Source organism: Pteropus vampyrus, unplaced genomic scaffold (assembly GCF_000151845.1).
Source record: "Pteropus vampyrus isolate Shadow unplaced genomic scaffold, Pvam_2.0 Scaffold172, whole genome shotgun sequence".
Classification (NCBI taxonomy): domain Eukaryota; kingdom Metazoa; phylum Chordata; class Mammalia; order Chiroptera; family Pteropodidae; genus Pteropus; species Pteropus vampyrus.
In genome coordinates this window covers 3,000,039-3,012,418 of record NW_011888953.1, presented here as the reverse complement: position 1 = coordinate 3,012,418, position 12,380 = coordinate 3,000,039, and the positions used below count along the sequence as shown (strand labels likewise).

Sequence of the window (12,380 nt, the reverse complement as noted above, 5' to 3'; positions counted from 1 at the left end):
AAATTATATTTCTATAAGTTAGAAACATTTTTTACATATACTACCCATCAGAATAAAATGCATCAGATCATGCTTATATTTCTTAGTATTTATTATACTTTCACCTCTAGGAGAACTATGATACTTTTATCATTTTTTATAATTACGTTCTTTGGGATACTGCCTTCTTTAAGTGTTATGCGAATCTCTCCCCCCATTTTTTCAAAAAATTAACTATTGATCTTGCTAGATCATGTTTAAACAAAAAATATTAATGCATAGTGTAATAATTCAAAGAACTATGAAAATTAAAGTGAGTATTTCTCAATTGTAAAAAAAGAGAATAAAATGAATCAGTGTGATTTTGCTTATTAAAAATAATTTGATTTTAAGAATTGTCAGTTCTCAAATGAAATTAAATCCCAAATTAAATGGGCAAAATCTTGTTCCTGAATATGCTATGAAATTCAAATCTAATGTCATTAAATCCAGAAAATTGAAGGAAGGAGGTAGGGATAAGTTTTGAAAACCTTATTCCATTCAAGAATAGTATATGATATCGATTGTCAACTCTAACTGAAAAAAAACAAAACAAAACAAAAAAACAGTTATATTAAAAATACTGTAATGGAATCAAGGCATTATTCGGATTTCATTTACAAATTAGAGAAGAGATCGAAGGCAAAGAAAAAGAGTGTGTGTATGTGTTTGTGTGTGTGTATGTGTTCCTCTCCAATCTCTCCTTTGTCCTCTGACAGGAAGTAGCCCCATCATTTAAAAAGGGAGTCCCAAGAGAAAGGAAAAAGCCCTAAGCTAAACCTCTCAGATCAACTTTTAAATTCAGAATGGCTAGAATTGGAAAGGTGAGAGGTAGCAAAATTTCTACTTTTTACAGTTAAGAAACTTTCTTAATTGCAACTAGGTCCTTTACATATTTATCTCACTTAATTTTCATAAGCCCGGGAGGTAGATCACATATTGTTTATTCCGACCTAACTGATATTATTCTGAGACTCAATAAATCAAATAATTTACCAGAGGTAACTTAGTAAATGTAGGATCTAGAATTAGCCTCAAGTCTTTTCTCTTGTTTTTCCTTCCTCTCTTGAATATAAGAACACAGGCTTCTATCACTTACCTTCTGGAAATAGTTTTCACGAGAGAACAGGTTGCCGAAAAGCATCCTTTAACTGTGAGTAGAGACAGTCCTATAGAGGAGGCTGATTTGCAAGCCGGGGACTTTCTGGGAGGACTGGCCAAATAGAGATGAGAGAAGGGCACCAGGAAGTAAGAAAGGAATAAATGTAGGGAGATGGGAAAACATTTTGTAAATTTTCCTTGGACCCTAGAGACCCATGTACTGTGTGGACATCATTTTAGCATCTCCTTTGACACACAGTCTCTGCCTCTGTGCTTGGCATAGCAAATAAAGGTAAAGCAGTAGTCCTGTTATAGTAAATGCAGTTGAGGACATCCATATAACTGATACTTCAAAGGGTAAATATTCTTTCAGTAACGATAGTAAACAATAAGAACAGTTATTTATGAAGTGCTTATTACACATCAACCATCATCATCATCATTAAAAATAAATAACATTTATTGAGTCCTCATTCTCTGCCAGACACTGTTCCAAGCTCTTTGCATGTATTATCTCACTTAATTTTCACAATTATTCAACCATTATTATCCTCCTTTACAGAAGAAGAAACCAAGGCATAGTCAGGAAAGCTACTTGTCCAAGAACACAGAATTCAAGTGCAGAGATTTGACTCTAGCGACTGCAAATGGCTTACATGTTTCATTCAAAAGATTTTTGTTGACTCCCTACTCCATGCTCTGAGTGAAAGCTTACACAATCCTTGCCCTTCTGAAATCTACAGTCGAGGAAAGAGAGACAGTAGTCAAGCGATGACGTAAATAAATGTATAACTGCAATGGTGCCAAGGACTCTGACGGAGTGTTTGTAGTGCTTTGCCTGAGTATCAATTAGCCATCACAACGATGCTATTCCTATTCTACACATGGGGCAGCAGAAGCAAGATTTAGAGAAAGAGAGGAAAAAATATTTAGGCACTTGGCTGAGGACAATCTACTCAGACTCTTCCAAGTTATGAATCAATTATTTCACTCTGGGTCATGTCACATTTTAGCTGCCATTAGCCAGTCATTTAGCTTGGAAGCCTAAATGGTAATTACGTGTACACTAGGAGTTCCAGAACATAGATTTAACCCTAGCACAAACTCACCCTGTTTTTATATGCAAAGATCTCCTACTGCTTATATAACAGATACCAGGCATTTAACTGACCACTCACGTGGGCATATAGGCAAGAGATGCTCCGCCAGGGAATCCATGCTTATACTTTAACTTTTCATCTGTTTGGTGGAATGTAGAATTTGGCTTAACTATGGTGTTTATTTCTGTTCAAAGCACTGGAAATAAAAGGTTTGTGCAGCTGTTTTAAGGACACCATATAGACTATTCACAAACTTTTGTGGTCAGTTTAGCCACTATAGTAGGACCGATGACTCACTCTGAACTGGGTTTTGTTGGTTCTTAAAATATTGTTTTGGTCTTGCCCTTAGAAAAGTTGATGTGTTCATCACAAACATTGCTAGCTGGGGAAAGGAGTGGTGGGGGTGGGATCATGTGAAATATTCTGGGTGACAAAAGTTTGTTTCAGCTTTCCCAGTTATTCCCAGACTACCTTTGACACAAGGAGCATTTTAATGTAAGAGACACCTTAAATTAGAGCATCTGGTCAAAACACTGAATTCTATGAAGGAGAAAGCTGAGTCTCTGAGAGATAAAGTAATACGATCAATGTCATGAGCCTGCTGGTGGGTGGCACAGATGTACTTAGAGCCCCAGCCTCCTGAGAGCCACAATCCATAGCTCCTTACTCATTCCACGTTGACTCTTGGACTGAAACCCTTAATTTCTTTTGATGTTATTGTTTTTCTCTTCTCCTTTTTTCATAACTTAAATGTTGTGCCACAGTCATCTAAAATGTGCTAACCCGCTAACAATGGCTTATAGTTATTGGAAACTAAAGCATTAATTATATAATTCTGCTATGTTTTCTATGAGTCCAGAATCTTGAACAGAAAACAGAGGAAGACAAAAATATGTATAGACAAGGAACATAGAAGAGCCTCATAAATTAAAGAACTTTTACAAGACATCTCAATGTTAGGTGTAAGAGAAGACTATGTGCATATTTGACGATGATAAATGTGAGAGACATGGGAGTTGTGTATTTCAGCAATGGGGCTGGGCAGAACTCTGTTTCTTTTCTAATGAGTCAGGGAAGGTTCAAGAAGAAGGGAAGAATTTCAAGTATGAAAGTAGGGGGAAAGTTTATGAATGCTATCAGAATGGATGATCTGGCATAGGTAAAAACTTAAACCTGTGCTGTCTAATACAATAACCACTAGCCACATGGGGTTAAATTGAAATTATTATGAAATAGAATTTTAAAATTCAGTTCCTTCTGTAGCCACATTTCAAGTGCTCGGTAGCCACACGAAGCTAGTGGCTACTGTACTGGGCTACATAGATGTCGAACATTTTCTTCATTGCAGAAAGTTCTTGTGGACAACACTGACATAAAAAATGCATCAGAGAAAGGGAAGGATGGATGAGTGGGAGAAAGGGGAGCAGAACGTAATGTTAATCAAGGAAAGATGTGTTAGATACAGAGAAAGAAGGCGGATGTGATACACTCAAGTGATCCAGGGAAAGATCCTGAGTTGGATTTGATCTTAGACTCAAGGCATTGGCTCAGTTTTAAAAATGATACACCTCTGGGTAGAAACATCTCTGTGGTTTGGCTGGCAGATATTCCTTTGTACAAAGAAAAAAGTATACCTTCCACAAAACTGTGAAATGGTAAAAAAAGACCAGTGGTTTCCAGGGCCTGGGGAGAGGAAGTGATAGAAGGAGGGGTCAATGGAAGAAACACAGGGGATTTTTTTTAGAGCAGTGAAACTATTCCGAATGATATAAAAGCGATGAAACCAATAGACCTGCAACACGAAGTTCCTTACTGTAAACTGTAGACTTTAGTTCATAACAACGTATCGATATTGGTTCGTCAGTTGTGACGCATGCGCCACACTGCTTGCTGCAAGATGTTGGTAACAGGGGAAACTGGAGGTGGAGCGGGAGGGAGTGGGTTGGAGTCCGTGGGAACTCTCTGTACTTTCTGCTGTTTATCCGTAAACCTGAAACTGCTCTAGGAAATGAAATCTATGAATTAATTCCTTCCCCTAAAATATTTTCAAGCACTCTAAAAATCTTCATTTTCACACAACAGTGAGATGACAATAAAAATGTATTAATCTAGTCTCAGCTGATAATCTAATGTAATTATGTGTTTATAGAAATATCAATTATGTAAAAAAACAAAAAACAGTGTCCCTCCCTCCAAGTATGCACAGTACAGGGTCAAGCATTCCTCTTGGTGAACAGGGAACAAGGGAACAAGCAGCATCCTCTCTGAGCTCGGATTCCAAGTTGATAGTGATCTTAGTGAGCGCAGTTCTGCAGAGTGAAGGTCGGGTTCCTGGTGGGAGAGACATCTTTGGGGAGAGAGGATTAGGATAGAAGATGTTCACATCAGGAAGCTATATGTGCATAAATTACAAAGTCCAGGATCTGGAGGGAACCAGGAGAAGGGAAATGCATCCTAACAACGACTGGAATGTATCAGCTGTGCAAAACAAAACTCCTGGGAAAACCAAGCTGTGTCTTGAATTGTAGTTCAAGGGACTGGTAATGGGATAAAAAGCTTTTGCTCCCAGGCCATCAGTGTGAGCCCAACCCAGGTTAGGAGTTAGCAAAGTGCTTCAGATGTCAGCTTGAAAGAAACCGATAGGGCCAGGCTAAACTTCTAGTATTAGAGTAATCCTGAAAAGAACCACATGTCACAATAGGTAATCCTAGCAGCCAGCTTCACAGAATGACTGAGAGGGAAGCTGAATTGTGATACCTGCTCATTCTTAACTATTAAGGGGTCTCTACAGAACAGTACTGGAGCACTGTGGAAATTTTCTAGTGCCCCTGTGTATATAGGTCAGTGTTTCTCTAAGCTCGAGCCTTGGACCTCTGCATCCTAGTCACCCTGGGATGCTTACTAATGAGGCAGAGGCGAGTCCGAGATGGTAGTGTAGGAAGACCCTGAACTCACCTCCTCCACCTACACATGGAGCAATTTTTTTCTGGAGAACAACTGAGAGCTGATCGAACAGCTTTTGCACAACAACTGAGAGATGGACCACATAGAAAAGGGTCAAGAGAGACAGAGATGGGGTAATTGCGGGAACCCCACCCCCAACGGGATGACCTGCAGTGGGAGGGATATCACTGAGGGGCTTGTAGGGCATATGAGCCTGCTCTGAGGTACAGTGATAAATCAAAGATTTAAAAACTAGATTATACTTGAAAAAAAAATGCATACTAACCCTAAGGCACCTGCCAAATGAATGGAAAGTGCAAGAACACTTCGGCATCTATGAAAAGAGGAAATTAAGGAAATGGTCCCAATTACATCAAAAAGAATAAAAAAATCTAGGAATAAATTTAACCAAGGAGGAGAAAGACCTGTGCTCTGAAGACTATAAGACATTGATGAAAGAAATTTAAGATGACACAAATAAATAGAAGGCTATACTATGCTTGTGGATAAGAAAAATTAACATTATTATAATGTCCATACTACCCAAAGCAATCTACAGATTTAATGCAATCCTTATCAAAATACCAAGGCATTTTTCATAGAAATAGAACAAATAATCCTGAAGTTTATAAGGAACCACAAAACACCATGAATTGCCAAAGAAATCTTGAGAAAGAACAAAGTTGGAGGTCTCATGCTCCCTGAGCAAACTATACTACAAAGCTATAGTAATCAAAACAGTATGGTATTGACACAAAAACAGACACAGATCAATGGAACAGAATAGAGAGCCCGAAAATAAAACCACACTTGTATAGTCAATTAATCTATGACAAAGGAGGCAAGAACATACAATGGGGGAAATAACAGAATTTAATAAATGGTGTTAGGAAAACTGGATAGATAAATAAATCTGGACTATTTTCTTACACCATATATAAAAATAAACTTAAAATAGATTAAAGACTAAATATAAAAACCTTAATCCATAAAACTCCCAGAAGATAACATGGGTCGTAAACTCCGACATCAGCTTTAGCGATACATACTTTTTGTATGTGAGAATCTTTATTTTGACAAATAAGTGAAGCATAAAACAATATATAATTTTTGTATACATATCCCTGGGAAAGGGCAACAAAAGCAAAAATAAACAAATGAGACAATTCGAACTAAAAAGCTGCAAAGTGAAAGAAACCATCAACAAAATGAAAGACAACTTACTAAACAGGAGAAGATATTTGCAAATGACATACTGGTAAGGGGTTAATATCCAAAATATATAAAGAACTCATACCATTCTATGTTTTAAAAAAAGCAGCTAGTTCAATTACAAAATGGGCAGCGGATCTAAATAGACATTTCTCCAAAAAAGACATACAGGTGGCCAACAGACATCTGAAAGATGCTCAATATCTCTAATCATCAGGGAAATGCAAATCAAAACTATGAGGTATCCCCTCATACCTGTCAGAATGGCTGTTTCCAAAAAGCCAACAAATAGCAAGTGCTGATGAGGGTGTGAAGAAAAGGGAGCCCTTTGTGCACTGCTGGTAGGAATGTGAAATGGTGCAGCCGCTATTGAAAACAATATGAGGGTTCCACAAAAAATTAAAAATAAAACCACCTTATGATATAGCAATTTCACTTCTGGTTATTTATCAAAGGAAAACAAAAACACCAATTCAAAAAGACTTGTGCACCCCTACGTTTATTTCAACATTATTTACAATAGCCAAGCAACCTAGATGTCCATAGAAAGATAAAGTGGATAAAGAAAAAGTGGTACATGTTTGGAATATTATTCAGCAATAAAAATAAAGCAAGTCTTGCTATTTGTGACAACATGGATGGAGCTATAGGACATTTTGCTAAGTGAAATGAGTCAGACAAAGACAAATATCGTATGATTTCATTTATATGCAAAATCTAAAACAAAACAAAACGAACAAACAAAACGAAATAGAAATAGACTCATAGAAACAAAGAACAAACTGATCGTTGCCAAAGGGGATGGGTGTGAAAAAGGTGAAGGGGAATAAATGGCACAAACTTCCAGTTATAAAATAAATCGGTTGCAGGGGTATAACGCACAGCAGAAGGAATATGGTCAATAATCTCACAATTTTGTATGGTGATAGATGGTTACTAGACTTACCATAGTGATCATATCATAAGGTATATAAATGTCTAATCACTATGTTGTACAATTGAAATGAATATAATATTGTTGTCAACTGTCAACTCTATTTTAATAGAACAAACAAAAAAACAAGATAGATTTCCAGAGCCCACCCTAGACCAAGTGATCTGTAATCTGTATCTTTAGGAATGGGATTTGAGAATCCACATTTTAATCAGCTTCCTGAGTGATTCTGTATGTACACTGCAGTTTAGGTGTTACTGATGTAGATTAGTGGTTCTCAAACTCTGGCATGCATCAGAATCACCTGGAAGGCTCTTTAGCACACACATTGCTGGTCCCACCTGCAGAATTGCCGATTCAGTATCTGGAGTGGGGCCCGAGAATTTACATTTGTAACAAGTTCCTCGGTGATGCTGCTGGATTTAGGGACCATGCTTTGAGAACCACGGCTGTAGACAGAGAATCTCTCTTCACCTGGCCAAGTTCTTAAAAGCTAAGAATGTGTAAAATCCACTTATCATTCATCCACATAATAGATCTAGCTGCTACCACACTGTTCAGATGACTAACACCCATGACCTTTTTTTCACCTTATTAAATAACTTGGAGTTTTAAATTGACAATATGAAAAGGATCTCACCTGGCCAGAATCTTATGTATTGTTCTGGTTCCGAATATTTATATTATCATTGGTCCTATCCTTTTCTCCTGCTTGGCCATGACCTGCAGGAAACCATTCAGCTTTGTGTTACCTTGGGTTTCAAAAACTAAAATCAGCTCCTTTCTTCATTTGCCATAAAGAGATATCCTGAAAAAGAATGCTTACAAAAAAGGAGAAACCTGAAAATATTCTAAAATTCAGAAAGTGTTATTTTGGGGAGCTTTCTGGGACAGGATGTCTCCATCATTAGCTAAAGGAAGCCCAGCTTTTGATAAACACTATTTTGCCTTGCACAGATCAAAGGGAGCCATTTATTGAAGGAAGGGATGGAAGTATTTGATGAGGCCCTTCTGCAGACTCCCGGTAAACAGGATAAGCCCTATCAATGAAAGCTTACACTGGGCCAGGCCACAGTCCCTAGGAACAATGGAGCTGCAAGAACAGTAGGGTGGCAAGGAAAGAGCCTCAGTCCTGACAAGATTGTCCTGCCAAGAGAATGGCTGTAAACAGGATTAGTCGTAATGAGATTATCAACGCAGGACCTGGAGCTCTGAGCTGGAGGGTTCACTGTTACATAAAGAAAAGACACAGAAGCAGCTTGTAGGGTGAGAAGATTAGGAAGCAAGGGGCAAGGGCTTTCCCCTCCTGGTCCCTCTGGCCTAGGATGCCATCTCTCCTGGGCTGAAAAATAGTCACTGTAATTGTAAATAGTTTTGCAGAAGCAGAAGAACCAGCAGGGCAAGCACTGTAGTGGTTCTCCGTCAAGGGACATTGGTTGAGAAGAGGAGGGTGCTACTTGCAGAGGCTTAGGCTGGGGATGCTGCTCAACACCCGTCCATGAACCGCACAGCCCCTCACGATATCGCTTCCTGGGTCCCAAATCTCGCCCAGACCTGTGGCCAGGAAGGATGATGAGCGAGCTTGCCCCAGGAGCTCTGCTTCCAGAGAAAGGGCATAACTTAGAAATGGGTCAAAGAAAAAAACAGAAAGTAAGGACAGAGAATGAGTAAGGGATACAGGTTTTATAAATACAAGACCCTTCTATTCTCCTTTCTGTAAGATAAAGCAGGGGACTTGGCTAGGTCTCTAGGAAATACGGTTTGAAAACCTCTGCCTTAAAGTCCTAGAGCTCAGAAAAATATTTTTGGTAAAGTAGCCTCAAATTTAACTTTAAGTGTTCTGGCACAAATACTAAACGGGTAACCAGCTCAGTTCCAGAATCCATGGGGTATAAGAATACTTGTTGGAAGTCCAAAGCTACAGCTCAAGTCCTGCTGTCTTTCCTGATCATTTTGGGCCTGGTCCTCCGGACTTGAGGGAAAGAGCTGAATGTGGTCACCTTTTGAAAAAGTGGCCAGCAGCCCTGGGTTGCTGCTGGAAGCCAACACTGGTCTGATGGAGTAGACAAGGATGGAGGTAGAGCGGGGAACACAGAAGGAGGGTTGATGTTAAGGGGGCTGGTCAAGCAGGACACAAACTTGAAGGACTGGAATAAAAATAGGAAGAGGGAGAGATACAAAGTTTAGGCAGGTCTGGTGTCAGTTCAAGATGTCTCTTACGGACCCCGAGTTCTGATCATGACATAGCTCCTATAGGTTAGAGCACTCTGTATAGGATCAGGAACAACACATGAGCATGGATTTCCAAATCATATTTCCATGAGGCTTTGCTGCATCACTGTACTGGGCCCTCCTTCCTCCTTCCATTTGGATTCTATGCTTGGCTTGCTTCTTTCCATTTCCTTTTTAACTCTGCTGGGTGATTTCATCCACTCCCATGGCTTGAGAAACTAGGTTGAAAACTTCAAAATATATATCTCCAGCCTCAATTCCAGACCTATATAGTTCTACCTATAGATCCCATAAAAACCTAAAAATTAACATGCCCCGAACTGAAGCCATTCTCTTCTCCTCCGAGATGACTCTGTTCCTCTGTATGTGTTCTTTCTCCTGATAATGAAACAATCAGCAACCCGGTCATCCAAGTCAGAAACTGGGGAGTCATTTTTGACTCATCTTTCTCTATCCATACGTCGATTTTGCCTCTTGATCATTTGTTCATTTGGACACACTTTTCCTTCTCCATTGTCAATTTCTTGGTTAACCCCTATCATCTCTCATCTGGATATTTCAGCAGTTTCCTAACCAGTCACTTGTGTCCAGTTTTACAACCCCCCAATCTGACTTCTATTTTTATTTATTCTAATTTTATTTATTCTAATTTTATTTTCAAAGTAGAAAGATGAGGATCTTATTCCACAGGTTAATGACTTCTCATTGCCTATCACCAGATAAAATTTAAACACAATCCCTGGCAAATAATCTCCTTCTTGATTTGCCCTCTTCCTTCTAGGTTTATTTATAGTCATTTTCCAAGTAGTACCTCATGCTTCACCTACAACTAGTGGCAATCTCCTGAATAGCCAAGCCAGGTTTCCTAATGTCCTGCCTTTGCTCATATGTGCCGCCAGTTGGAATGCCCTTTCTCTTTATTCTGGTGGAGGCCAACTCATCCTTGAAAACTCAGTTCTTTTATCAGCTTCTCTTTGAAGTCTTCTCTGACCTTTTCTTGTTTCTCTATACCCTTCTGCTATCACATTCCTATACATACCTGTAGTCTAATACTTGGTAGACTTGAATCATTATTCATCACTTAGATTTTATCTTCCCCACTAAAATCTGAGCACCTGGAGGGCAGACCTTTATCTCATGATTTCTTTCTCCTCCACAGCTAGCACAGTGCTTCTAAAACTGCATTCTTCAGTGTTCTTAGTCCCAAGAGTTTATTAAAAGGTATTACTCAAGTGAGAATCTATGGTCAAACATGTTTGAAAAGAGCTGCATATTTGACAGTACACATGAGCTCATGGAAGTCTGGCAGTGGAAATCTGTTTGATCTGGTTTAACTAAGTCTCTCCAGTCCCAGGGCAGGGGACATCCTTAAGCAAGTCCTTACAACACATGTACAAGGGGCAAAGGTCTCTGGATAGGTGCCCGGGGTGACCAGGGAGAAGAGAAAAGAGGTTAGCCCAGGCTTAGGGCCTTTGGTGGCATTTCTGGAGGAAGCGATCTGCATCACTCGCAGTGGGATAGTCACCAGTTTAATCTCCAGGACGGAAAACTCTGGTATCCTAATACTTCCAGAGATTGAACTTCAGGATTGGAAGTGAACAACAGAAGAATTTTATTATGTAAAGAAAGTCAAGTCTTCCAGGATGTTCTCTTCTCATATTCATTCCTGCGGTCAGACTCAGCTTTGAACTGCCTGCCTAGGCTGAATCACATCTCTAAACTCAACTCACTTGACATCTTCCATCTATTATATCCTATTGTTGTTGATGTTTTCTTGTGAAATGTCCTATTGGTCTCCAATTACAATACTTTAGGCTTCTGAGAGGGCAGGCACTAGTCATTCATGCTGTTCTCTGGTTGACTCTGGAAGTCTCAAGCGCACAGTGGGCACCAAACAAATGTTTATTAAATGTAGAAAACACAAGCATTATTTAATATTTCCGACTTGCCTTGAGGCAGCAGAGATACAAACGCGGTGACGCAGAGATACAAACGCGGTGACGCAGAGATACAAACGCGGTGACGCAGAGGCTTAGCTTGGGTAAACTTGGAGGCCTGTGGGGCATTTTCTGCAACGGCTGAGGCTGAGGAAAGCAGACCCTTGTCTTACCACTTCCACTTAGAAGAAACAAATTCATGAGTTCCTACCTCACTCCCAGACCTGTAGATGGGAGAAAGGGACAGATTAGCATTTCTGACTTGGTTATCATCTACATTCCCCCCAAAAAGGTCAGTTGTTTTAAAGACATTGGGCTCTATTTCCAGTTTTGTGCAGAGGCAGCGCCACATAGGGGTTTATGATAAGAATTGTCTGTGCTCAGTGCATGAACTGGGATCCTGGCTTCACCACTTGCTGTCTCTGTGTCTCTGAGCAAATGACTTAATCTCTGTGTGCCTCAGTTTTCTCATCTGTAAAATGGGGTTGATAATCACAGTACCCACCACCCAGGATTCTTATGAGGACTAAATGAGTCAACATATAGATGGAATTTAGAAGAGTATTTGTTATGTAGCAAGTGCTATATGTATTTGTACAATCAACCAATCAATACTAGTTCCTATGTTGGGGCAGATCCAGGACGAGACAATGAATCATGGCCAGAGAGTACACATTATCTGTAGTGCTTACACATACTATTTAAAAATTGTAATAAAAGCTAGTACTCTATTGTCTGGTTCCATCTCCCCAACAACCTATGAAGTGGGTACTATTTTCGTGTTTTACAGAGGAAACAGGCTCAGGGGCTAACATGCTCAGTGCTGTACAGTTCCACGTTAGGTGATAGAGCCAGTTCTCAGATTCATGCCTGTTCTACTCCCAAGCCCAAACCCTTCTCATC

The 12,380-nt window shown here is 39.5% G+C and overlaps 1 long non-coding RNA gene across 1 annotated transcript in view; it reads right to left on the bottom strand.

Moving 5' to 3' along the window:
- Positions 1-11,696, bottom strand: part of LOC111746023 — a 16,950-nt gene extending 5,254 nt beyond the window's left edge. The window contains exons 1-2 of the long non-coding RNA XR_002782886.1: positions 7,548-11,696; positions 6,555-6,560 (exon numbers count right to left, since the gene is read on the bottom strand). This is a non-coding gene — a long non-coding RNA (uncharacterized LOC111746023). The remainder of the gene's footprint in view (positions 1-6,554; positions 6,561-7,547) is intronic.
- Positions 11,697-12,380: the final 684 nt, after the last annotated feature.